The sequence below is a fragment of the Neodiprion pinetum genome, chromosome 3, assembly GCF_021155775.2.
Source record: "Neodiprion pinetum isolate iyNeoPine1 chromosome 3, iyNeoPine1.2, whole genome shotgun sequence".
Taxonomy (NCBI): domain Eukaryota; kingdom Metazoa; phylum Arthropoda; class Insecta; order Hymenoptera; family Diprionidae; genus Neodiprion; species Neodiprion pinetum.
The window spans coordinates 18309414-18334666 of NC_060234.1; the positions used below are offsets into that span (position 1 = coordinate 18309414).

Here is a 25253-nt window from a genome sequence, read left to right on the forward strand (position 1 = left end):
GGTTTTAACCATATTATTGAAATTTTTACGTTCAAGAATATTTCAAATTAACGCTAAAGATTTTGAATTTTTCAATAACACGAAGCAGTTGCTGAAGACCTGGAGGAAACATTATTTTCTTTGTTTATCACATCTATAATTAAAAACACATAACCCGGAATAAAAATTATGGGGACAGTTTCTTTATACTTCGATACTCAATTCTTTTGCAATATCAGAGGCTAGTCAAAAAATGATAAAAATTTCTAGAATGTTTCCAGGATCGTACACTAACACCCGTATTCATAGTCCTTCCTTGAGGAACAAGGATTCTTTGTTCTCATTTCACGTTCCATGAACAAGGAATCCTTGTTCCTCAAGGAAGGACTATGAATACGGGTGTTAGCGTACGGTAGAGCAACTCAACAATAGTCCGTACAGGAGGTGAAATTATCGTACAAATACGATCCTGACACACGCTGCTAAAAGCGGTTCGGAAAATGTCCCTCGATTCTGCCGCCAATTTCCACCACTAGTGGCGCTAGTAGTTACCTGACGAGCTTGCGCGCGGTCAGCGAGAGCAGCGAGCGTGTCAGAAGTCTACTAGCGCCACGTAGAGGAACTAAAAAACGGGGACAAGACGCGTAAAATTTTGTAGTACACGAGCAGTGGTGAGTGTTAGGGGGCTGGCCCTGACCGTACAATTGGTAATACGGACGGCATTACCGGTTACATTATTATCGACCGAGGCGAGCGATCGTGTCGCGCTCTCTTGTAATATAATATAATAAGAGGAAGTCCCAGTCGATTTTGACTCTGATCTTGACGCACGTTCTCATAGAATTGAGTTTCGGTGGCTGGGTGACAGTTTTGGTTCCGACAATCGACCGATAGAGCGCGTGTCAACAAATATACAAGATCCATCGGTAAAACTGTCATGCCAGCCTCCGAGACTCGGCAATTCTGTAAGATCCTGCGTCACTTATCAAAAATTGCAGATTCTTTTTTTACGGTGCATTATTGCGCGAGACTCAATTATTTTTGCATATTTATGTTCGGCATTGAGTACAGAATGCGGCTGTCATTGCCCGAATTGCGCCAGTGATACGTAGGCTTGGAGACTAGTCAATATAAGTGATACGTACACACGAAAAAGTTATTTTTTCTAGATTTCGATGATTTTCATGGCTTCGTTAGATCCTAATACTCATAAATCATCGAATCTCAGAGGAACAATCTAGTACGACGCATCGTTTTGGAGATATATTAATTTTTTTTGTCAGAATCAACTGGAACTTCCTCTTAAGGATATGCTACTAGAGGATGCATTTTTACTGACTGAGTGAAATATCATTCATTTTGCCAAGTATCGAAGACTCGGTGTCGTTCACCCGATAACGTCGCAGCAAGCGCAATTCTACATGGAATTCCGAACATACATGTCCAAAAAATTCTTTATTGCTTGGAAAGATAATGACAGATGATGTATTGCTGTGATTGAATTACCACTAATTGTAGGAATATGTGTTTTGTCATCATTGTCGCATGAAACAAAAGAGGTTTTGTACATTTGAATCTAGGCTGCAGATATTGCATATAAAATTGTGCTATCTGTGGCATATTTATGCCAGTGAGGCACAGATTCCGATAATAATCAAAATAAGTGACATCTTGGTCGGTAAGGATTGACTATACCATCCTATACGCAACGAAAATTTCAACTAGGGTGCTATAACTCGTGAACTTTTGACCGTTTGTTTTGTATTGGACGTTGGAAAAGTTTCCTCCAGCCTTCTCTTCAATCTCACAAAGTTTGATCAAAATCCACGAGGGTCTAGTTCCTCGATTTTTCTGATAAGTCAAAGTTACAAGTTTTTAAGAAAATGTACTTGCAGTAAATAAAAGTTTGATACTTCAATCAAAGAATGTTCTCTTCTGGAGATCCACTTACATCTTTGTCACCTGCATGTATTTCATTCAACTGTTATAGCACGTACATGTTTCGTCATTTCAGAACATGCATGAATTTCACTATCGCGTGGAATTCCATTTGGGAGTTATATGTATTTTTTTGCTTCCCAATTATCGTAAAAGAAGAGGCGTTGACATCATCATTTGTAATCAATGCAGAACTCAGGAGTTCCTAATCATGATATGAAGGTGAATATATAAAATCAAGTTTAAATCAAACTGGAATAAGAAATTCGGCTTCTCAAAACGAAATCTCAGCCCATCATGAATTCATTCTGGGTATGAGACGCACCAGTTTGAACTCTAATTGTAAGAAATAAATTCGGAAAACGATTTCCATCTCTTCAATTTGATCAAATTTCAAGAAAGTCGATGGCTGTGTGACCATGAAAAGCCTCAAATTCTGAATTCTAATACGATCTGTTGAATTTCAGATGAATCAAAAAAATTGTTCAAAACCAAGGTAACCGACCACGATCGAAGTAAATCAGCTAAATTTTATCGTTATATGACAATACGTGAGAAACGTCACAGAAATGGAGCGATGGTAGGTAAGGATGAATCGACTTATTTTTTATATTAGAAATGTTGTTTCATTAGGGTTAACTAAAGTCCCTACAAAACATGGTGACTCTAGTGTTTACTAGCATTGGAGCAAATAATATTACTGGCGATTTTTCAAATTATTTCTCTTTTTTCGTAACTTGATTCAGACGGTGGGCCCCATTAATTCTTAAGTTTGCGTAGAACGGAAATAATTTTCTTCGTGGTAACCATTGATGAATGATAATACAGACTGTGAGTGGATCGTACACCCTGTACATACCTACTTTGAGTGCGGAGTTCGCCGGGTTCAATTTCATCTCTGCTACCCTGTAAAGACCTTTGGCCCTTGTACCGAATTATTCACATCTCTGGCAACTGAGAAGAGCAAAGCATCTTGAAGGGTGAAAGCGAACTCTAATTTAACCTTTTACTGGCTGCACTTTCGGATTGCTACTTCGCAAATTCTCACTTGAGGAACCGTAACGGCTCGTTAACCAGTTATGTGTAAGGTGTGCGTCAAAATGACAGAAGGTATGCTGCCACGGTTCGTTTTGAGATCCGCCCCCGATATGCTTAGACCGCCATTAATCTCGGTGTTCACTTCCGTGTGCTAAATAATGTCGGAACAATGCTGAAGGAGCCATTTATTATTCAAGTGGAAAATTCAAGTGTATAATGAAGAGAAGGCAAATTACTTATAGGTACCCTCTACTCGAAAACATTCCGACCGTCTTCTAAAGCAATGGAGAAAATTGGGAAAATCTACTGAATAAGGAGGGAGAATATGAATTTACGAATAAATTACGGCCAAACATAAGCTCAGAAAGATGCATGATATTTTCAATCAAGAAGAATATGTAATGTTATTAGCCTCTTGTTACTTGAACTGTTTTTTAAATACATTTATTACATCTATGACACATAAGGTCCTTTGATATTAAATAACTTTTGAAAGAGTAGATTTATCATAAAATAATAGACCTTTTTTGTAGAGCGTTCATTTCCCGACAAAATCAGGTTCTGGTCGTGTCAGTACACTAATGCGTTGACGGTTCATAAAATTTCAAAATGTAAACAAAAATTTCCTATGTTATTTTAATGGGAATTAAAAAATTGCGATAAAGCATCTCTAAATATTAATATTAACAGTTAAAACTTGGACAGCATCTTGTTTCGTCATTTCGAACAATATTTTCGACTTGAATTTTGAAAAAAAAAATAGTCGATTTTTTTGATACAGTCTAATACACGTAAACCTATAAGTGTGCGAGCGCTCATATAGTCTGACATTGCTGTATTGTCCTATTTGCGACTTTGCATATATTCATACCGAATTATGGAAATCGCTCATCGTGACCCGGATTATCAAGAGACGAAGTGACGTGTCACACCGCCGTGCTTCTATCGTGGTCAGGCAAGTGAGAAGCAAATTTTAACATTGTTTCATGCAGACCGGCATCGGTGTAACCTTGTTTTTCCGGAATTTTAGGAGATGAAAATTCTCAGGCACAGGTAAATATAATACTCGGAGTCGCTGCTTGGTGAGTAGCACTTCTAGACTAAAAATTAATGTCACGAAATCGCTGGCGGAATGAAACAACAACATATCGAGGGGCTAACAAGGACCGATTTTCATCCTTTTAGACCGGATTTGGATGACACATTTCTTTAAAAAAAGATTGAGGTTTAATTATATGATTGTCAAGGTCATTTGCCGGCAAAATTACAGATATTTCAAGTTGGTAATTTTACAACTATCGCATACATACCGGGACAATCTCTTGAAACTTGAAAATGAACTGTGCATGCGCGAAACAATTAAATCTCATTGGACGGCAAAATCTTTCCGCAGCGATATTTTTGTCTGCGATGCAAGGGGCCAACGTACACAAAACGTACGTGTACGTTTGAATTTTCAAAGAGCATAAGCATTAAATTCCGACCGTTCTTTGAAGAATCAATTGTCCGACCCAATAAAATGCTTCCCAAATCTGTTCCGAGTCACTACCTCAATTATTTAAGATTCTAACCTTGAAAATTCATATCAACTACATTGCCGCCAGAAACAGTTTGACAGTTGAAACTCGGGATGGCCAGCCTGCACGAACAGCTGATAAAACTCGCGCATGCGCAGTTGATTTTCAAGTTTCAAGAAATTGTCCCGGTATATTTTGCGGATGAAAGTAAATATTGAATGCGTTGAAAAACATAAGCTCAAGCGAAAAATCGCGTGACGCGAACTTATAGGTGGAGCCACTCCGTGTAATTCAAGTTCCATGAATCTTTCAGCCAGCATTTTGCTGAATACATACAATACAGATTTTCAATTACTCTTCATCGTATAATATTCATATCGTCATTGTCGTCATTATCATCTTCATCATTTTTATTATTATTTTTCATTATACCAAAAGTACGGATCTATCGATTCATAGCAAAAGTGTAAAATGATGTTCGAAACGTGTTACTCTCAACACCAATGATCTCAAATTTGATAAATTGAACAAACATACTTTTTTTCACTGTTTACCAAACCATTGTTATTTAGAGATTGCCGTACGAAAAAGGTACGAAATGTTTTCGAAAGCGTTATAATTTATCACGCCATATAAGTTACGGCATGTTATTTTCAGTAAAAACACGTCGATTATGAACTTTGCCTCCGATGTCATCACGTGGAAAAAGTACTTTTGAAACAGAATGATGGACAATCGTACAAAATTGCTGCTCTTCATTACCGGTCAAAAATTCGTAAAAGAGTATAAAAATTTTGATTTTGAGTTAAAGTTACGATTTCAGTTCGAACACTGTCGAAAGTGTGATAAAAATACTTTCGATACACTGTTTGAAAAATCAATGCATATTATTTCCTAACATTCAACGTCAGAAATTCGATGATGTCACTTCAAGACTGATTGCAAAGCTAAGGAAATTCTAAAAAGTAATCCTTGTCATAAAACTATCTAATGACGAGAAATTAATATAACCAACAGTTATTCTACAAAGAAATTACGATTAACATCGTTCGAAGTTTCAGTGCGAATATGTAATCGTATTTTTTCGTACGTATCTACACTTGATTATTGTCAAACTCATCAGAAATTGGAATGCATAAAACTGATATGCTAATACTTTCCGAAGATCAGTGAAAAAAAAAAATAAATAAAAATCATGGAAAATGACAAAAATTATACGTTTCATGCTACAGTGTTTTCTTCACGACTAAAAAATGATGTGTATCATTCCAAAGCTAAGAAATCTTATAAATTTCAAAGCTCTCTCATGTGTGTTTTGCGGGATAAGTCCGTGGTTTCGTGTGACAAATTTTTGGGTTAGACGAATGACGTAAGGCATTTTCTATTTTAATGAAGTGGACGTTATATGCATCTGCAAATTTAGTACCTTCGCATTTCGTATCATTGCAACGATGAACCCGACTTCCAGTATTGAAGGAAATTTTTGTTTACTTGAACATTATCTGGATAATCATATTTTCGATAACTTCGAAATATTTTCGCTAACATTTTTCATACCCCAACACGCTTCATCTCATAACATTTGATAATATCAGCAATTTGATGAGTAAAATGCCATGACAAATGAAACCTGTTGTGTATTTTTGCATTAAATATCAATATTTGTTGTTCTTCGTTGAAAAGTTTCGATGATAACATCTTGTAGATTCAATTGTAAACGGATATATTATTATTTCAATACTGCAGTAAAGTATGAACTGCGAATTTTATACAATGTCCCGGTAATTCCTTGCTCGCTTCTGTTTATCCACAACGGGGAAAAAGTTTTCCGCCCGGAGTTTTTTTCGCAGAAATTACCTCGACCGTTTTTTGGCGCCTGGAGAAAATCAAGTAATATTTTACGCTGGTTAATTACCATTTTAATTGGAAAAATAATGAAGAAAAATTATTCAAGTGTAAATTAAAAAGACTTTGTTTTCGTACAGTCGTCATGGATTTTGGCGCTGAAGGCTAATCCAGTAACCGCGGAAAAGTTTCCCAAATTTTAACGGTGCGTTTTTTTTTTCATTCGGAAACTGCATGGAAGTTGGAGTTTCTGCATTATCTCGTACTTTCGTTGACAGAACGTACTCGTATTCGAAAAATCAGTCCGGAAATAATGGCGGTACGATTTTTAAGCTGTTCTTATTCCACAAAAAATTGCACGAATCTTGTTGGGAAAGGCTACAAGTGTTTTTATCGAAGAAGGGCTTTCACGACTGCAACACGATTAAGAATTTATAATTTGAGTTAATCGCTATTGAAATTTCTAAGACTCCTAAAATTTTGGTAACAACTTTGAAACGTTAACACTGTTAACACACACACATATATATATAAATATATTTTATTTTTTTTAAGTTTGGCATCGTCTTCATCGAAAAGGATAAACCTGCGAGGATTTTTTTCATCATTACGAAAACGGAGATAAAAAATACATTCTGAAATTATAAACAAAGATTTATAGTTGGATATTAATGTTTCATTTTAAAGTGATTATACCCACAATGCCTCATTTTTTAACATACGTTGTTATCAACAGTTAATCACTATCTCAATGTTGTTGCCACGAATCTCTTTTTTCGTTGATTTGAAAAAATGATAAAAGTGCAATCCGACCAAGGTACGAAGTGCGAGTGTGTGGTTTTTGAGGAATTAAGCTTTTGATGTATTGTTGTCCAAAAATGACGTTGCAAACATTGTAAGTGGATAATAAATCAATCATTCCTCTGGCATCACAGAGGCTGAAACTCGTGGATATTTCTGAGGAATTTATGTATCTGATCGAAAACGGAGATCCAGATGTGTCGAAAGTTAGCGAAACGTGCGCGTTAACGAGGAAACTCCGTCCAATCGAGCGGGAAATGCCCGAGGGGCAAGGGGTGGGGAGTTTGAAAATTTTGATTGAACCTGCTCTCGCAGCTTCGCTTGGCACGATTTACGGAAAGTCTCGATAAAAAACTGAATATTTTGCACCTCTATTCTTTCACAATTGATTATCCCGAAATACTAATTAAAGAAAATTTTGGTAATCCAGAAAAGTTGACACTGGCGTGATTTTTCAATTACTTTTTCATCTCAATTCGAAGAAAACATTCGGAATATCATTGTAAGTATATTTTCTTTAAACTTCGGGATGTCATGTAGTAAGAGAAGAAACGCTTATTCAAGTTCATATAAGATTAAATTGACCTGCGAATTTTATCGGCCTTTGAAGTATGAGCGATCCAACCCATTCCATTATATTATTCATAGTTCTAGCACAATGATGACTATAATGTTGAATTTGCAAAAGTTCTTTCCCAACATGCAGGGCGGAAGACGTTGGAATCCATACGTGAGCAAAACTGGATTTTGTGTCGAGGCAGGATCTGCTTATTGTAAGTTGCGCCGAAGTATTCGATAGAAAGTAATGGTGATGGACTTTTTACATTGATTGTGAAGAGCAGACGAGTCAACGTTATTCATCGACATCTGTCAATCAGTATCTTGCTGTAAATTGCAATAGAGAGCTGTCGGAAAAATAATTTCACCACAAAGTTTGTAGTAAATCGAGCTACGATTATGGTGATCGCGATTAATTCAATTATCGCCCAAGTCACTATGCTTGTACAATTCATAAAAAATTCCTTACCCACTATATTCACGAATTTATTTCGAATAACGACGTTTTCTCATCTCGAATAGTCTTCTCTGAAGGGTTAACCGCACATCTGCATGTCTGTATACGCACACACAAGGACTATAGACGATTCAAATGATTTAATAAGATTACACAAGACTTCATCTAGGATTACCAGAAATTTCGGGGAGTTCAGAGAATTCAAGGATTTCAGGGATTCCGTGCAATTTGAGATTTTACATGATTTCTAAGTATTATTATAGCATTTAAACATTTCATGAATAATTTTCAAAATTTTATGTGAGCTCACTAGCTAATGATTTCACAGAACTTGAAATAATTTCATAGAATTTCGGGGATCTAATGTGATTTCAAAGATTTGAAAGATTTAAGAGATTTCACATATCTTCACAGAATTTCAAATGATTTCGAGAGATTGATGTGATTTCAAAAATTTCAAAAATTTCAGAGATTTGAGACGATTTCAGTTGATATCAGACAAAGATTTGACATCGTTTCAAGGGATTCCGAAAGACTACAGGATTTCAAAGATTTCATTGATTTCAAATGATTTCAGGTGATGATTTCGCAAGTTTTCACAGGATTTCAAAGGAGTTCGAAAGGTTTCACGCGGTATTTGAGGTATTACAAGTGATTTCAAATATTTCACATTACTTCACAAGTGTACACCGATTGCAAGGATAGTCAACCCCTCGTTATTCCCCGACTTTCACAACTGACGCGCAGTTCTTTATTAGTTACTCCTCGCTCCGGACTTGCAAGTTTTGTATTACAAAAATATACACATACACAAACGCACTGGTCGAATGTAAAAAAAACTCGTCCATTACACATCAACGATGTTATTTGAACTTGTTACATTCTATCACACAGCCTCTGATGTCTGATTTTCCAATTCCGCACTCCATGTATGTCTTCGCGGCTCGACGGATCGTTCTGGACTATTTTCTCCGAGGATGAGCATGCAAGACGTTCAATTGAAAGGCTTCCTATTGCCTGACCTGCACACCGGAAGTTGCAGCACGACACCGAGGGTGCAAACGGTACGCAGCATGGGGAGCGAGGCATCGAATGAAAGGAATACACGGCTCTCGAACCAATTGAATGGCCACGGGGAGGATCCGCTAGTGTCTTTGATTTCAAGGTTGTCTTCATCCAGGACGTAAGACATTTCGCAATATCGACGATAACACAGTTTCCTGAGTCGAGTCCTGGGAAAGAATGGATCCCCATATCCTTTTACATACTTACCGATGAGATGTTCAATTACAGATTTCGGCTGTAATTTCGGCGTTGTTTCGTGATGTTCTCAAATTTCAAAAAAAAAAAAAAAACTCGGAAACAGTACGACAGTTATGTAAACTGTGCAGATATCGAATTTATTTGGCTCAAAGACATTCTATTCAAAAAGTTCACCGCTACGCTTGGTGACATTTCGTACCGTTAGTGAATTTTTTGTAAAAATTTGAGCGAAGTTATCGATATATTTGTATTCGCATTATTAAAATAATTATCGGTATTCAGTGTGAAACTTTCTACAAATTACACTGAGTTGTTTGTCTCTGATTATCGTATTAGCGTGAATACCGTTTTCATAATTCAAAGTCAGTCGTTTTGCTTGATTTCAGAAATTAATGGAACCAATTGAGCTAGCAGACGATGTGGCTGGTTGGGCATTTTTTTTTTTTACATCTCATTTGAAATTCACCTTACGACGAGGCGTTTATTTATGGTTGTTCGTAATCAAACGCATTTAATTACACAGAAAGAAAATAAACAAAAGTCAAATAAATTTGAGAGGAAAAGTAGTTGCAGGTTTAAGTTAATTGATAATAAATAAACTTGAGACATTTTGTTAATTAAAGAGTTGCGTTATAGATTTAGTAAAACGAAAGCAGTTTCGCATAGTTTAGGTATGGGTATGCTGAAACTATTACTCATGGAATTACTGCTTTTAAAACTTCAACCAGACTGAGATTTTCTTCATATATCCCCGTGCTTATCAATTCCGGATAAAAATTTCGAATTAAAGAAATAATTGCATTTCAACTTCAAAGCGTCAAAAACTTACAAACACAGAACAAGTTCGAATCTGTTAACTATCGATATTATTTCTTAGTGGACAGTTTCAAACACACTATTTTTAATCAAGCAGAAAATTTTTTATGTGATAGTATCACCTCTAAGACCTTACATTTTGTCAATCCTAGCGTTTAAAAAAAAAAAAAAAAAAAATTCATAATACATTCGTAAAAGCTTAATTTCTTACTCTCATTATTTCAAGCATACTTCTATAATGGGTTTAGTTTTTGAAATATTTTTTCAGCACTGCAAATTTTCGATCCAAAACAATTCATTTTCGTACAACAATTTTACAATATTTTCCACTTTATAACGAACATGTGAAAGTTATGTTGAGAGTGAAATTGATGTCGAACAAAATCTTCCACGAATACGCAGTGAAAAATTAATCCAATCCGGATGAAGCTGATGCTAGCAGCCAAACATGTCAAATTTCTCTCGAATAGGACTATGCAGTACAAATTTATATCCATAATTCTAAAAAAAATGTTAGCTTTCTATGACACTGATAAATTTTCTCGATTTTTGGACATTAAAGCCTCATTTTCATTAATGACCGCTCGCTTGGCTGTTAACTCTGGCTGCTAGCTTCAACCTCATCCGATCTGGGTATATAATTTTAGTATGTTTTTTACGTGCAACGGAAACTTTCAAAGAATTTTTGTAAAATTTTCAAAACGCTTAGGTATTGATTATAGTTGATTTAAAATTTTTGAATTACTGATAAAAACGAATAAAAAATTGAATCCCATCATAGGGCCGATCTTGAAATAATCCGATAAAAAGAATGTTTCGAAATTTCAAAAATGATGGAACTATGGAAAAGTTTGGGTATTGATAACCCAGAAATGGGTTTCTATGAGGGTTAGGTACAAATTTAAATTGTAATTAAAACAGTGATGACGTCAAAACCTCGTCGAATTTGCATCGAATGCCCCCACATATTGCTTGTAAATGTTCGATTACGAGTTTATTTTCCTGCAGAAGTATTTCTGACATAATAGATTCTAAACCGAAAAAAATTTGGAACCATTTTAAATGTCTGCATTGTTACTTTCATACGATTGTCGGTGAAAAAATATCCGTGAACCTTCTGTATTTCGATGTTGCAAGAAAACCTATTCGAACCGTTTTGAAGTAATATGGACAGCAGCTCGTAAGTCATGATGAAAACTAGAGTTTTTTTTTACTAAAATAAATAATATGAACGTGTAAATCGATGACGTAAATTTAGATGTTATCTAAGATTACTTCTAATCGGATTAATTTAATCATTTATTGACTAACAACCGTAAATAAATGTCTTTTAAGTCAATTATTCTTCCGCATAAAATAGATCTGACAACAGTGCATCTAAGAGTTGCATGTTGTTACCAGTTTTTAGTTGAATTTCATTGATCAATTTACAAAATGAGTAACCAAACAACTCATTTTCGACAAAACGGACGATTTGCAGAGGAAACAATTATAAAATGGAAAAATGTTTTTTTATACGTCTTTACCTCACTTTCACGAGTCGGATATGTTATTCATTTTTAAGTATGGTTGAACGATATTTTCGTGAATTTTTTATCATTTAGATTAAAATATTTTAAAAACTTCACGTCAGAATACGTTTTTTATCATTTTTGCGTAGTCTACGAGAAATGATTAATATAAATTAAAGTTTTTCGTATTTTTGTCTTGAGCAGTTTTGATTAAATTGTATCAAAAATGTGCTTTTTGCACAAGATTCCCTATTGACTACATGTTAAATATCCAATTGTTAATAATTAATTACACAAAAACTGCACCTTGGATCTTTCTCAAAAATTTACTTCACACCTATTTATTAGCGATTATTGACATATCAGAAATTCGGCTTTTTATCTTTACATATCTCTAATGTCCGAACAACCGTAAACTCGAGCACAAGCACAATTCCAGCTTCTTAGCCGGAACGTGACGCGTGTTAAACGTTTAGTCGGAAACGTATCAACGATTTATCGAATTCCGAAACCAAAACCCCTCGACTTTTCTACGGATGAGACTCTTCCGTTGGGTGCAGATCACGGACTGGCGGTCTGCATTAGGGTATTACTTCAAGTAGGTATTGGCGTCTGTTTGTGGCATACAAAGTGCTTCGTCACGTCAAATCGACGATGGACAAACAAACAAGGCGAAAGATGAACCGTCGTGTGCAAACGAATACAGTTGTTATATGACTTGGGGAATATTGGATACCTGTTTACGCGTTGGAATTGTTATCTTCCCGATGAAATTCACGTCAATCTCAATTCAGCTCAGCGTCCACCTCGAAATGACATTTCCGAGGCTTCTGTGAAACGAATAGAACCGCTCTACCAAGCCTGCAGAGTTCGACACACGTCACAATCCGTGAAATATGTAGGCACTACAATTGCGCGAACTTCTGAACGGGAAATTCCACATGTCATTTACGTGTTAAGAGGATGAACGAAGAGAGTTCATTGTATGAAGGGTCTTCAGCAATGTTATGTACGCCAAGGATAGTGAACAAGGGCAAAACAACCGTACATCCTTACCGCATAATCAACACGAATCTGGGGAAATTCGAATGATGCAATTGTTGTAACCTGAATGTGAAATAGTTAGGCTAAGGTCCGATGGGCAAGTTAGACACATGTGCGAATGAGATGTCCTCTCTGAATAACCAACTTTCTACGGCCAACGCCAACCGGCGTCGGTTCGTAATGAAACGCGTGATGTGAAAAAATGTAAAAGCCTGTTATTCGTTAATAAATATTATTCGTTACGGTACGAAATCCTGTGGATTTTTATTTCGAACGGACGCGCGAGTAACCTTTTAAAAGATGCGAAACAAGGTAAAGATATGAGAAATTTGCGAAAAGATTTTCAACTTAGAACGTCAAGTGTTCAAACTTTGATATTTTTTATTTAATTCTCACGAGATGAATATTTTTTTATTTCGCGATTTGCTATGCTGGTTTGGTTTTACGGCAGGTTGATTAAGTTAGTATATTTGCTCAAGATGAGTCGATAATGACAAAGTTACAGCGTCTTGTAGAAAAATCACCGAATCGTAGAAGAGTTTGGCATGCCACCTAATTTTTAAAAAAATCGGACATTCCGATGTATCTAAGCTGAGAAATTGAGCATACAGATTAATTTTTCCCGAAAGTCAGAAAATGAATTTCTGACTAAGACGAAAGGCTAGAAACTGTCGGCATCTGTATCTCTAAACCCAAACAATACCTTGAAGAATGCAATGCGAATCTCGAGGTAATAATTTAGACTGTCCACTTTCATATGAAATTGCGTAGTACTTTATGATGCTAGATCCGCAATTTATCTTACTTAGTTCGAGTTTATACGTATGCGTAAAAAATTTGCACCAATTTATGCAAAGTTCGAAGGATTGAAGTATACCTATTATTGCAATATGGCAAAAACATGGTCCAGGTTTTGAAAACTTAATGGTTAATTAACACAAACAGTTTTTTATTAACCTACACTAGATGCCGGAAAATTTGTGTGCGATAATTAATGATTTTTCAAATTTTGGTTGCTATCTTTATCGCTATGGTTTACTGGATTGTTATTCCGACAGAGTGATATGTTCGATAAAGAGGCTTATAAGCAAAAAACCAATATTTTTCACTAATTTCGTCACAATATATAATCGCCCATGATGTGATATGAAAATATAAAATTCTTCAATTATATAGAAACGATGAAATATTAACATTTTATTTCAAATCGCTTCAAAATGATTGAAAATATAGTAGATTCGTTCCATTTTATTCTACGATGATTTATTTTCTTCCAAGAGATCATTTCATATCTAATAATACTATTTTGCATCCAACTAGCTTATCATCAACAAACGGCAAATTTCAGTTGACAACCGAAAGAGAAAATGTAGGATCTTGTTCATAATTTTAGTATTTCTTATTTCTAGACTTATAAAAGAATCTTCGCAGTAGTTTAAGAATATTAAACCCGATAAATACTCATAGTGTGATCATCTCGTGATAACACGAATAAAAAGTATTGATTTTTAGATCACCAGCATCCTTGAATTGCAACAGTCGTCAGAATTTTTCCACATTGGTGAGAACCAAGTTTAAGTTCCCGGTACATCCAATTATGTACTGGATTATATGTGAAAAATTAATCCACCTGCAGGAAACAATGGGCCATAATACTAGGCGTAAATATAGTTATTTTCTTCGACGCCACGTTTTCCAGCCTGCAAGAGTATCACTTATTCGCATTTCCGTTCACTGCACTAACATCACGATCCATTTCACATGGAAATTTTATACTCCAGTGTCTTTTCCGCCTGCAGAATCTTTACCACACGTACACGCTATCCCCCATAAAATTTCAGTTCACCTGCGGCACTTTCTTCAACGAAGTTGCGGCCATGCTTGGCCATAAATCCACGGTCATAATGTACAATATTCCTCTGTACACGAGTGTTGGGATTAGATATAAAACCACGTGTAAATACCTGTAAGCATATACTAGGGTGTTTTGAATGGAAGCAACATTTTTTTAACTTCTACCTGAAAAACTTTTGAAAAGTCGCTTTCCGAATTTACGCAAGGGAAAGATGATATTTTTTTCAAATTGTTACCACTTACGCGTGCTTAATGATCCGAACTTCGTCCTTGAAGCATTTTCTTGACAATGAGAGTCAAATTCTCTGCAAACACACATGCGTGCATCGAGTCAGTTGGTTTCTAACCGGACGGAAGGAATCGTGTGTTCAGGGGAAGAAAAATCTTGACAGGAAAAAAATCAACGTCAGAAATAGAAATCAAGATTTATCGTTATTTGCTTGAGCCGTAAAAAATTGTTATAAAAAAGTTCCATTTCAGGTTATAAATTAAAAAAAAATAATAATAATAATGCGAAGGTTTGTTCTTTTTTATGCGAAGTGACCATTTATCGTAATTATATATGCCTGATTCAAAAATTCATCATGCTGTTAATTACGCTGATAAATTTTATGTCGGGTAGCTGAAACTATGCGGCAGCAGGTGCGAAAACCTTCTGGCTTCTTAAAGTAGTATCATAATAAATTCGAACGCGTGCCCTTCACAGTAATTGCAGATATGCAATTGAATTTCAAGTCTTAATACTAGCAACGAAAATTATTGCATAACATGCTTGAAGTATTTCTATGGATGTTCATTTTTTAAGTATTCGTATTTTTTATCCACCAGACATTAGTTGACATTAGTTGACTTCGATTATCATTCCAGTATTATGCATTTTCAAAGAGGTTTTCGTAACTTACGAATAAAATAATTTGACGAATGCTCGAGTTACGACTGTCTCATATTAAAATTAATATAGAGTATCTATGTTTGGTCAGCCAACCTACATAACCATTGATTTTTTTTCCTCTTCGCGACAGGTGAGCTTGTTCAATGTTCATAAACACAGATCATAAATAATTCCGCACGGTCTACTCTTCTCGATTACAATGTAATTCGTGCGTGATCGTTAAAATGCTTTGCACGTTCAACCTACACCAAATCGCCACATACATCTTCTGTTGTAACCGGCACGTATATTTACATAGAGCTAGGACAGTTGATTGGCGGGAGAATTAGGTCGCCTTCAAGACTCGGCAGAAACAACAATGTGATACTGAATTATAAATTGTTCGTCAATCTGATTAAATCAGTCGTCATTTAAGTCCATATAATGAAATATACGCTAGAGAAATACTTGCTGCATCGGACACAGAACACAAAACGAAGGAAGAAAGGGGAATAAGAATGAAATCACAGAAGAAAGTAAACTATACGCTGCTATATGCTTGCAAAAACAGAATACGATGACGAATGAATTTAAGGTTATACCAGCAACGAACAGAGATAATGTACTTTATACGACAGCAAAAATCTGCAAACTGCAGGACTCCCGTACGCACCGAAGACAGCGAAGGGAGTACAAGGCAAGGAGGTAGTTTGAATCGAAAACTTTCTACCAATCGCATTGCAAGATCATCGATCGATCGATTTTAGGCATTCCTGCTGTCAATGGTAGTTCGGTGCAAAAGGAACACTAGCGACGCTAGTGGTATAAAAAATAAACCAAACGTGTACGATTACTTTGACGAGTAGTGTCAATTCTTCCATTTGAGTTCGGTTTCCTTGTGTTAGTCCCCGTGAGCACAAAAATTGCAAAACTCCGTATTGCGTGAAACAATCGGCGCGGATTTGGATTTGTATGTGTATGAGACATGCAGTACTTGTATTTTACAATATTCAATTTTTTAGATTTGTGATTTGGAGACGTTCAAGGTAAGATTAACAGAGTCTGTCTTGGAAAGGTTGCGAAGTGTTTCAGTGAAACAACTTGTCTCATTTTCAAGCTACTTCCGGTCGGAAGGGGAGTCGCAAACGCGGCTTAACTACTCGACTCGGTTGCGTCTACGCTTGGCAATTATTTCAAGCAAACATTATTCGAGTTATTACTGCGGAGCGGACGTGTCTGTGCCCAGATGTTTGAATATAATGCCCAGGCGATTTAGGTGTGTCAGTGTAACAGTATCAGTTGACCTCCGAGCAAAATCGTTCTGAACCCAGATCTGCAGGAGCAGCAATTACGCAAGATATTCATGAAAGGTTTGCATAACGCATGGAACTTGCACTTCACAGCAGTCTGAAACTGCAGAATATTGTTCGTAAAGGGGAGTCGATCGATTTTCGCGATCAGGAATAACGTGTTTGTGTTATAAAAAAAAAATACCAATCTCCCACTCATTTCATATTAAACTTTGAAGAGAGTGGTCAAGTAACGTGATCACTGTAGGGCTGTGTGATTAATCGATTAATCGCAATTAAATTAAATTGTAGACTACGAGTAACTGTTTTTCCGAATAATCGATTAGTCATTTGTTTTAGAAAACGATCAACGCAAAAGGCCGATTAAGCGATTAATCGCATTTGATCAATCGTGTGGTCGAGAAATCAATTAAAACGAACGTCTTTGATTAATCGATCAATTGGACAGCCCTAGTTATCGTGGTCTGCAATGAAGTGGTCGAGTTGAAGAAAAATAAGCGCTTGCACCGAAATCAGTATAAATTGTGTACGGAAATGAAAGCCTTTGAATAATGATATTCCAACTCCCAAAATTTGATTCGTTTCCTGTTGTTTTCTTCCCGTGAATTAAAATCAAAGTTATTTGTGTATTTGTGCGTATTTGTTTAAAGAAAATACATTGTATACCTTTCAACTTCTGCGGGACAACGACGAGCTTCCGGGAACCGTTCCAAACTTTTCCGTTTCAACAGCCATCTTTGAAATAATCACGGAGAAGATAACAATCACTGAAAATTTCCTGCGCAGTTGTTCCCAGCGATTTCGAACTTGTTCTTTAAATGAATTGAAGCAGACGTTCAACGAGCTAAAATTATTTCATTAGTCTGCGTTTAACAATTGTCGAACGAAAGTACGAGGGGCTTATAACTTTCCCCTCGCTCTTATTAGCCGTTATTATTAATTATCCAGCGATCAAGTTTTGCAATTTATATTCACAATAGGAGAGTTCATACATCCGTACGTCCGCAATTAAATTACTCACAACTTTTCATAACACACCGTTTTAAATGGGGTATTTCATTCCATGCAACGTATGTAGGTAATTGCAATTTTCACTTCAACCTCCAGTTTCACGCTTCTGTACCAGTGTACGTTTTATTTATCACATTCACTGTTTGTTTATGCCACTTTTCATTGAATTACAAGGGAACCCTCATGAATAGGAATGAACATTATTATCTTCTCGCCTGTTCTGGAAAAATTTTCACAACCTTAAAGCTGCGAAAATTGCATAATAGAGGCAGGCACATTTCAATAACTTTGTCGTCGCTTACTCGCATAATGCATACATCACATGACGCAGATGACCACCCTCGTTACGTAACGTGTTTCTACTCCCAGAGGTGAAGTACAACTGACAACGAGTCACAGACAGATCGAGTCGAGCCGTGCATTTATATACGTACGCGTTCTACTTTACTACAATATACCTACGCATATTTAAGAAGCCAGTTTTATGCAACTGACGAAGTGTGCAGTCACGGTCTTTGAGTAGTTTAATTTGTTTTCTGCAACGCCGTTTGCCGGTTTATACGTACGATGCTTTTTTATCGGATTTTTTTTTGCTCTGTGTCGCTTTAGCGCAGAGTAAACGGGTTTGGAGCAAAACGCAGTCCTTCCTTATTTCGACATCTGAAAACCATAAGAGATGGCTTTACCAAAATTTCCTACTTTCGGTTAAACGGAAGTGATGACGTTAAAAATCGATAATTGAATAAGCATCGACAAAGTTTATTAAATACAAAATAAAGTAAAGACAGTCGATGGATTCGATGATCTTCGATGTTTCCACATCTCGCCCCTGCATTCACAGTGCTTTGATGACTTATTGGTTTCATGCTATGGATTGAAAATTGAATGACTCAAATTCTTAATATCTAACATCAATATATTAGGTTTTCATTTATTTCCCAATGACAAGTGAGCTTGCCATCCAGGTTTTGTTTGTCTCGATTCCTCGTTTACATTGGCTATGTGTTTCTGGATCATTTCATAGAGAACACAAATAAGTGAATAAGTCTGAAATCCAAGATGTACGAAAGAAGTTTTAGATTGGCTATGTTTGGTAACAACAGGATTTCTCTTATAACCATTGTTGGATGCAATTTGCCGATCATTTGAAGTTTTTAAATAATTGCTTCTACGAATTTGTCAAGGTTCACTTACTTCTGGCACGATTGAACCGGCAAGATAATAATTGTTACGTGAGAAAAGTGTGATTTGAAGAGAGAAAAATTGTAAATCGTTAAAGTTGCGCTGCAGAAATCGAAGAAGAATGGAAAAGCATTTACGGAATCGGTTATAGGCTTAGTTCGAAAATATGGGCATTCTTTAATTCTCATTATCGTAGAATCGACTAGAAATGGCGATGGCGCGATGCGAGGAGTAGAGCAAAAGTTAGTGAATCAGGTCACTAATTCAGGTCAATGATGATCTTCATTAATTTGAATCCAAATGTCACTCGATTTTGCGATGAGTAAGTTTGGAAGGAAACGGTTCTATTCCGCAGGAAGCATAACAGATTGATATTGTATAAATGTGAAGGTTCATTTGAGAAAAATCATGATCCAATTTATGCTAAAAGAGTGCGGGCAAAGAGAAAAACAAGTCGTAACATCATTCTTCAGCCTAAACTGAACTTCTATCAGAATTCAAAGCAATTTAAGGGGCTGTAAATGGGCTTTACTGTATGAATCGAAATTTAGAAGAAGCTAAAAAACCATTTGGAAAGGCTCGAGCAATGCTACTTGCACCAATGATAGTGAACGAGAATGAAACAACATACTTTATATGTAGTAGAAATTAATCCAAGCAAATTCGAATATTACAAGCTAAGATATCAAGAGTTTCAGAAAAGGTTTAATGACTAAAAACTCGAAATGATGAAATCGGTTTTTTTCTTTAATCTAATTTTAATGTTCTTGGGCATATTTCGTTCACCAATATTTATCTTCACAGTGGATAAAAACAGATTTCTGTAAGCACGGCACAAAATATATTCAACAATAACATTTTCGCGTGGTAACTATTATTATGTAGCATTTCTTGAATGTCTTTGTGAAAGTGACTAAAGTAAATCCAAACATTGGAATTGGATTGAAAACACAAGAATTCACTCATTTTAAACGTTTCGATTATAAAAATTTTCTCAAATTGTTGGCATCCCAGTTTTTATTATTCGTATTATGCGATAAGAGGTGTTGTTACATTCGTGTTTGCTATTACCGACACAAATAACACTATTAGAGAATTTTTAACAGTCTGTTCTCTTTTCCCTGGCATCGATTCAGCGTCTGACTCGTTCATTTTTAAAAGGTTTTGTAACCATTTTTCACAAAAAAAAGAAGAAGAAACGTTAATGTTTCATGTTAAAAATTGAGACGGTCCCTACGCCCGATAATGCGTAGGTATAATAGAACGCCCTCGGTGGATGCTGAATTATTCACATCCCATAAACTCCCTCCGAAAGTGAAGTTATTCACGCTCAATGAACCGATTCATCGACGTCCCTTACCGTATAAAATTTGGGCAGGTCATCTTCAAAGGGTGTCACATTTTCACCCTTGCAAATACACACACGCACGCATGCACGCGCACAGATATATAATTGTTCAAGGCTCTTAAGTAATCGTCAAAGAGTCGATAGGGTGACAAGACTTTAAAAACACCCGCAACAGGTCACCTTTATAATTTATCTCCAAGTATCCAACGCCCTTTGAAAATCCCCTTTTACTTTCGGGTTCGTGCCGGACTTTCCGTCAAAGCTGTGACACGGTCAAGAGACTTTCCTTTCTTCCGGTCAAATATTCCCAGGCATGCGAAACCCAGTGACGAGGTAGAAAATAGCGGCTAATCGAGAGGCGAACGAAACGCCGGATATTTCCGCGATATTTTAACCGTACGGGCCGAAATTCGAGAGGAACTCGAACGCGAAGGACGCGCTACCGGTTCAGTCGGAGTAGGAAACGAGACTAAGAGAATCGAAACGCGGGAAGGAAGCCGCGGTGATCCAAAAGTGCAACAGCTGTAAGGCTGCAGGGTGCATCGAAGCGTGTGCTGGCTGCGGCAGGTGAGTTTGTTAGAAATTCGTTAATTTCAGGTATAACGCGATGCGTGGGGCTCCACTAACATCGGCGTGCCTGCTGGACGATCGAGGGAGAGAGGCGGACGGACGGAAGAAGGACGAAGAGCGAGGCGAGGAGGAAAGAGGAGGAAAACGGAGGGCTGGCAGGTAGGGTTCGGCACCTGCCTTCTACCTGTTCTACGGGACTGCACTGACGAAAAATATCATTCGTTACGGTTACCGAAGAGTTCTGGTGATATGGGCATTGTTACAATAACGGTGTAAATATACTTTTCGAATCCCAAGGAAACGTGGCCTGGCTAACTATTTACTGTAATCGGCATTGTCAATCATTAGCTGGTTTAGTCGACTACATTTTTGTCAGTTTAATCAGACCCGTCATACGATCGATTTATTGTTGCGCGATCAACGTCAAATTGTATTCCAATAGTTGAAAAAATGCTGCACGAGAGACCGGAATTAAAAAAAGCACGGTTACAGCTACAAGAGTGATTTTCATTTTATACCCGTTGGAATATTTTTTCATAACGGTTTTAAACGAGAATGGTCAAGAAAATGTGAAAGACAAGATATGTATCTCGGTGTGTTCATCGGAAGTCGTTGAATCATTGCGTCGCGAAATAATTTACATGTTCAACTTATGATACGGGAATAGTTTTTTAGACTTGTATTAAAAAAGGACCAAAGACTAGGAAATCTGTCCTACACTATGATAAATGTCTCGGTTTTTGTAATGCGATTTCGAACTCATCGGTCGCCACAATTAGAATCTCAATAAGCTGTATGGAAAAGAAATCTTTGCAAAGTTGACTCATTTTCTGAGAACTCATACTTTTTGGAAACCAATCTGGAACATATTTGATGCGAACAGTTTGCTATGATTCTTGCCAAATGGCTCGAAAACTAAAATTAGACCAATTACAAATAACTTAGAAATAGCTGGTGATTGAACTGAGTTACTTGACTTGTTTTTGGTCTATCGAAGGGTTCGATTTTGCAAAAAAAGTAAAACATGAGCGATGAGTGAACATGAAAATTACCAACAAAAATATATTGAACAATAATATTGAATAGAAATTTTAGAGATCAATCTAGCACCTAAAATTGTGGATAGCAAACAAGTTAGATTTAAATGACTTCCAAATCATTTTGGTAGCAAACCACCTTCTAATGTCTGCACAAATTCAGATTATCATAATTAGTTGCTGATCAACATAAGATGAAATGAATAACTGATGATTTCCACGCTTATATAAAAAAATCTAGTTTTTCAAACAATTACGATCACGACGAAATTTGTAATATTTCCTCTAATTACGTCAACATTGGGTACTATGAACCGGTCCGTTTAACTGATTAAGATAATGAATCCAAAGGACCATTTGATTCGAAAGATAGAAAAAGAGGAAAAACCGTTTCAAAAATTTGCAGTTATGTTATTTGCGCCAATGATGTAAAAGTGAACCGGAATGAAATGAAAATATTTACCATGTGATAGTAGGAAGTGATTCTGGGCGCAAATTCGAATAAGATGAGCTGTGATATTAAGAATTTCAGAACATGTTTCATAATTACAATGTTCCAAATGATTTTGTTCTGGTGTTCTTGATCCCATTTTAATATTTAGGCTGATTTTCCTTAGCATAGCGATCTTCGGAGATCGTCTTAAAAATTACTGACAAATAGTTATCTTAGGCGTTGGTAAAAACGGAATTCTGTAAGTACTGCAGGTAAGATGTTCGTCAACAATTACATTTTCGCGTTGAAACTATACCGTAGTGCAAGATTTCTCAATTTTTTTTGGAGCAAAGTGCGGGGATTCGGTCGGTGAAGAAAATGAGTTCAAGAACATTAGAATCGGATGAAAAACACTGCAATTTCGATTTTTCCGGACGTTCTAATTACAAATCCTTTGTTCAAATTCTTGATATCTTGTGTAATTCTAATTTATTTAGATTCATATCTACGAGCTATATAAGAAATGCTGTCTCAATCACGTTTATTTATATTAATGACGCAAACAACATTGCTAACGATTTTTCCTCCTTTCTTAATTTTCGATTCAGACACACCAGCCGATTCGTCGTCAAATGGTTAAATGGAACTACAGGGACGATTACATTTCTCATCGTTGTATTGAAATTAGCGCCAGCCATCATATAGGTGTATGTACCACATGGAGCGGTTCCCTCAATTATCCAAAACAGGTCTAAAGAAAGCGCCGCCCGAATGCGCATTAGAATTCACAATCAGCATTGGGTATTCAGGAGAGAACAATTGGAAGCAAAATACAACGCGGCACAAACACTGTAAACACACGTTACTTATATCACTTGGCTATGGAAGCGTCATAGAGAGAGAGAGAGAGAGAGAGAGAGAGAGAGGGAGAGAGAAAAACAGAGAGAGAGAGCGAAGGCTGCCCACTTTTAGCCATCAATCGCAGAAAATCGCGACCGGCGCCGCGGCGAGCAACTAGCGTAGGTCCATTGTTCCCTGGCCGAATCCGCACTTCGAACACTCCCCGAAACATTAACGGCCGATTTTAATCAGGCCCTATTGTTTTTTACCCGTTCGTTAGAGCGGCTCGTGTATAGCCGATGTTCCGCCCGAAGATCTTCGCCGCCGACTGGCGACCGGCTGACCGAAGCCGAGCCGAGGTTTGGAAGCGATTGCCCCGCGTTCCAAGTTTGAAAAACGTGATAATTTTAAAATTGTAAAAAGACGAAGCCGCGGTGGAAAATCCGGGGATATTCGTCATGATCGGAAAATATTCCGTGAAAATATCTCGTGCCGGTCTTCGGCTTTTTTTTTTACCACGGTATTTGAATTCTTCGATGCATGTACACGAGGAGCGTGAAAGGGTCCCAGCTCGTGATGTACAGCTCGGTTCAGTTTTGACCCTCGATATTTTGCGCCTCACGCCTCTCTCTCTCTCTCTCTATTTCCATCCCTCTGCAAAAACGCGTCGAAATTCTATTCATGAATTTGACACACACACGGACCGAAGCTCCGCAGCAGGTTTAGATCAAAGCTGTTCTTTACGCACTTTATTATTCAAACAAAATCGAAAGCTTCTCCGCACGCCACGTTTCTAAACTCTCGGTTTCTTCGCCCCGCCCAGATCGAGGAGAATCGTACCTCGTGTGAACCGGCTTGTACACGACCGGCTCTCGACGCTACTCCGGAACCCTTTGACTCAGGACCGAAACAAGCATCCGTTGGGCCCCCAGGTTTACGCACTCAGGTCCTGGGTGAAAAAAAAAAAAAAAAACTAATGGGAGCACGAAAATACTATCGAGAACTCACGACGAGCAGATCCAAATCCATTAGTTAAAAGTACTTCACAAGAGTATTTTCGCTCTCCTGTTAGTTTTGTCTACAAAATTACCGAAGATTGAAAGAGAAAAAAAATAAATAAATAAATACAGTTGTTCAGAAAACTTCCCGATTTATCGCGAAAATTCGTGAGAACTTCAGCTTCTTTCAGATTTTTCCAGGAAGTGTTTTCACCTCATCCTCGACGGGATTTGGTCGCCAAAAAACGATACTTTTCGTTAATTTTATCAAGATGTAGTTATAAATTGAATGAATATTCATCAAATTGTTATATATGTAAGCTGCGAAGAGCTCTTTAAAAATACGAAAATTAAAAATACTAACTCAATTAATTTTGGGGATAATTAAGGGCTCCAAGATATCATACGAACGTTTATTTAAATCCGCCCAAATATTGTCCTTACATTATATCACCTCTCCCTCTAAGGAAAATCCAATATCGATTAATAAAAAAAGAAACACACACACAAGAAAGTATAAGATGCGAAAGTTGTTCAGTATCGTAATTGAAATCAAAATTCGTTAGCCAAAATTTTCAAACATGAGTTTTTTTCACAAAAAATGAACTTCGGTCCCATTTTTTCCCTGAGGTTTTTTTTTCAACACTTTGTCACAAGTTATGAAGTCACACATTTTTCCAAACCCCGGACGGATCTCTCAAAATTTCATACGTGATGGGTTTTTGAGGTTTTTAAATTTCAAAATGCGAAACAACAGATAGCTTAACAGATCAATTAGCTTGAAAATGGATATACCTGAAATTTTCATGTGGCTGATTAAGAATCTAAAACCAGCACCAACAAATTCAGAAAAATAATGCGGTTGTATTTCCAATGAAAAAAGCTTCAAGCTTCATTATAAAAAAATGTTGAAGATTTTGAATGATGTATCTTGATTCAAATTACGGCACTGAACAACTATTTAATTTTTCATTTCTTGGTTTATGAAACCATCATTTGTTAATCGCTTTCAGCTAATGCTATTCAATTTCC

General features: G+C 36.7%; 1 protein-coding gene and 1 long non-coding RNA gene across 8 annotated transcripts in view; both read right to left on the bottom strand.

Annotated features, from left to right (window-relative positions):
- The window catches only part of wake (wide awake), a 292797-nt gene that overhangs the window by 62612 nt on the left and 204932 nt on the right, over positions 1 to 25253 (bottom strand). The window lies entirely within an intron of this gene.
- On the bottom strand, positions 13735 to 18209 carry LOC124213737 (uncharacterized). 2 transcript variants are annotated; one of them, XR_006881955.2, is made up of 3 exons: positions 17469 to 18209; positions 14865 to 15005; positions 13735 to 14731 (listed from the first exon to the last, which is right to left on the bottom strand). It is a non-coding gene; the product is annotated as an uncharacterized lncRNA (long non-coding RNA). The 2 variants fall into 2 exon arrangements; XR_006881954.2 differs by having other exon boundaries at positions 14865 to 14926; positions 17469 to 18208.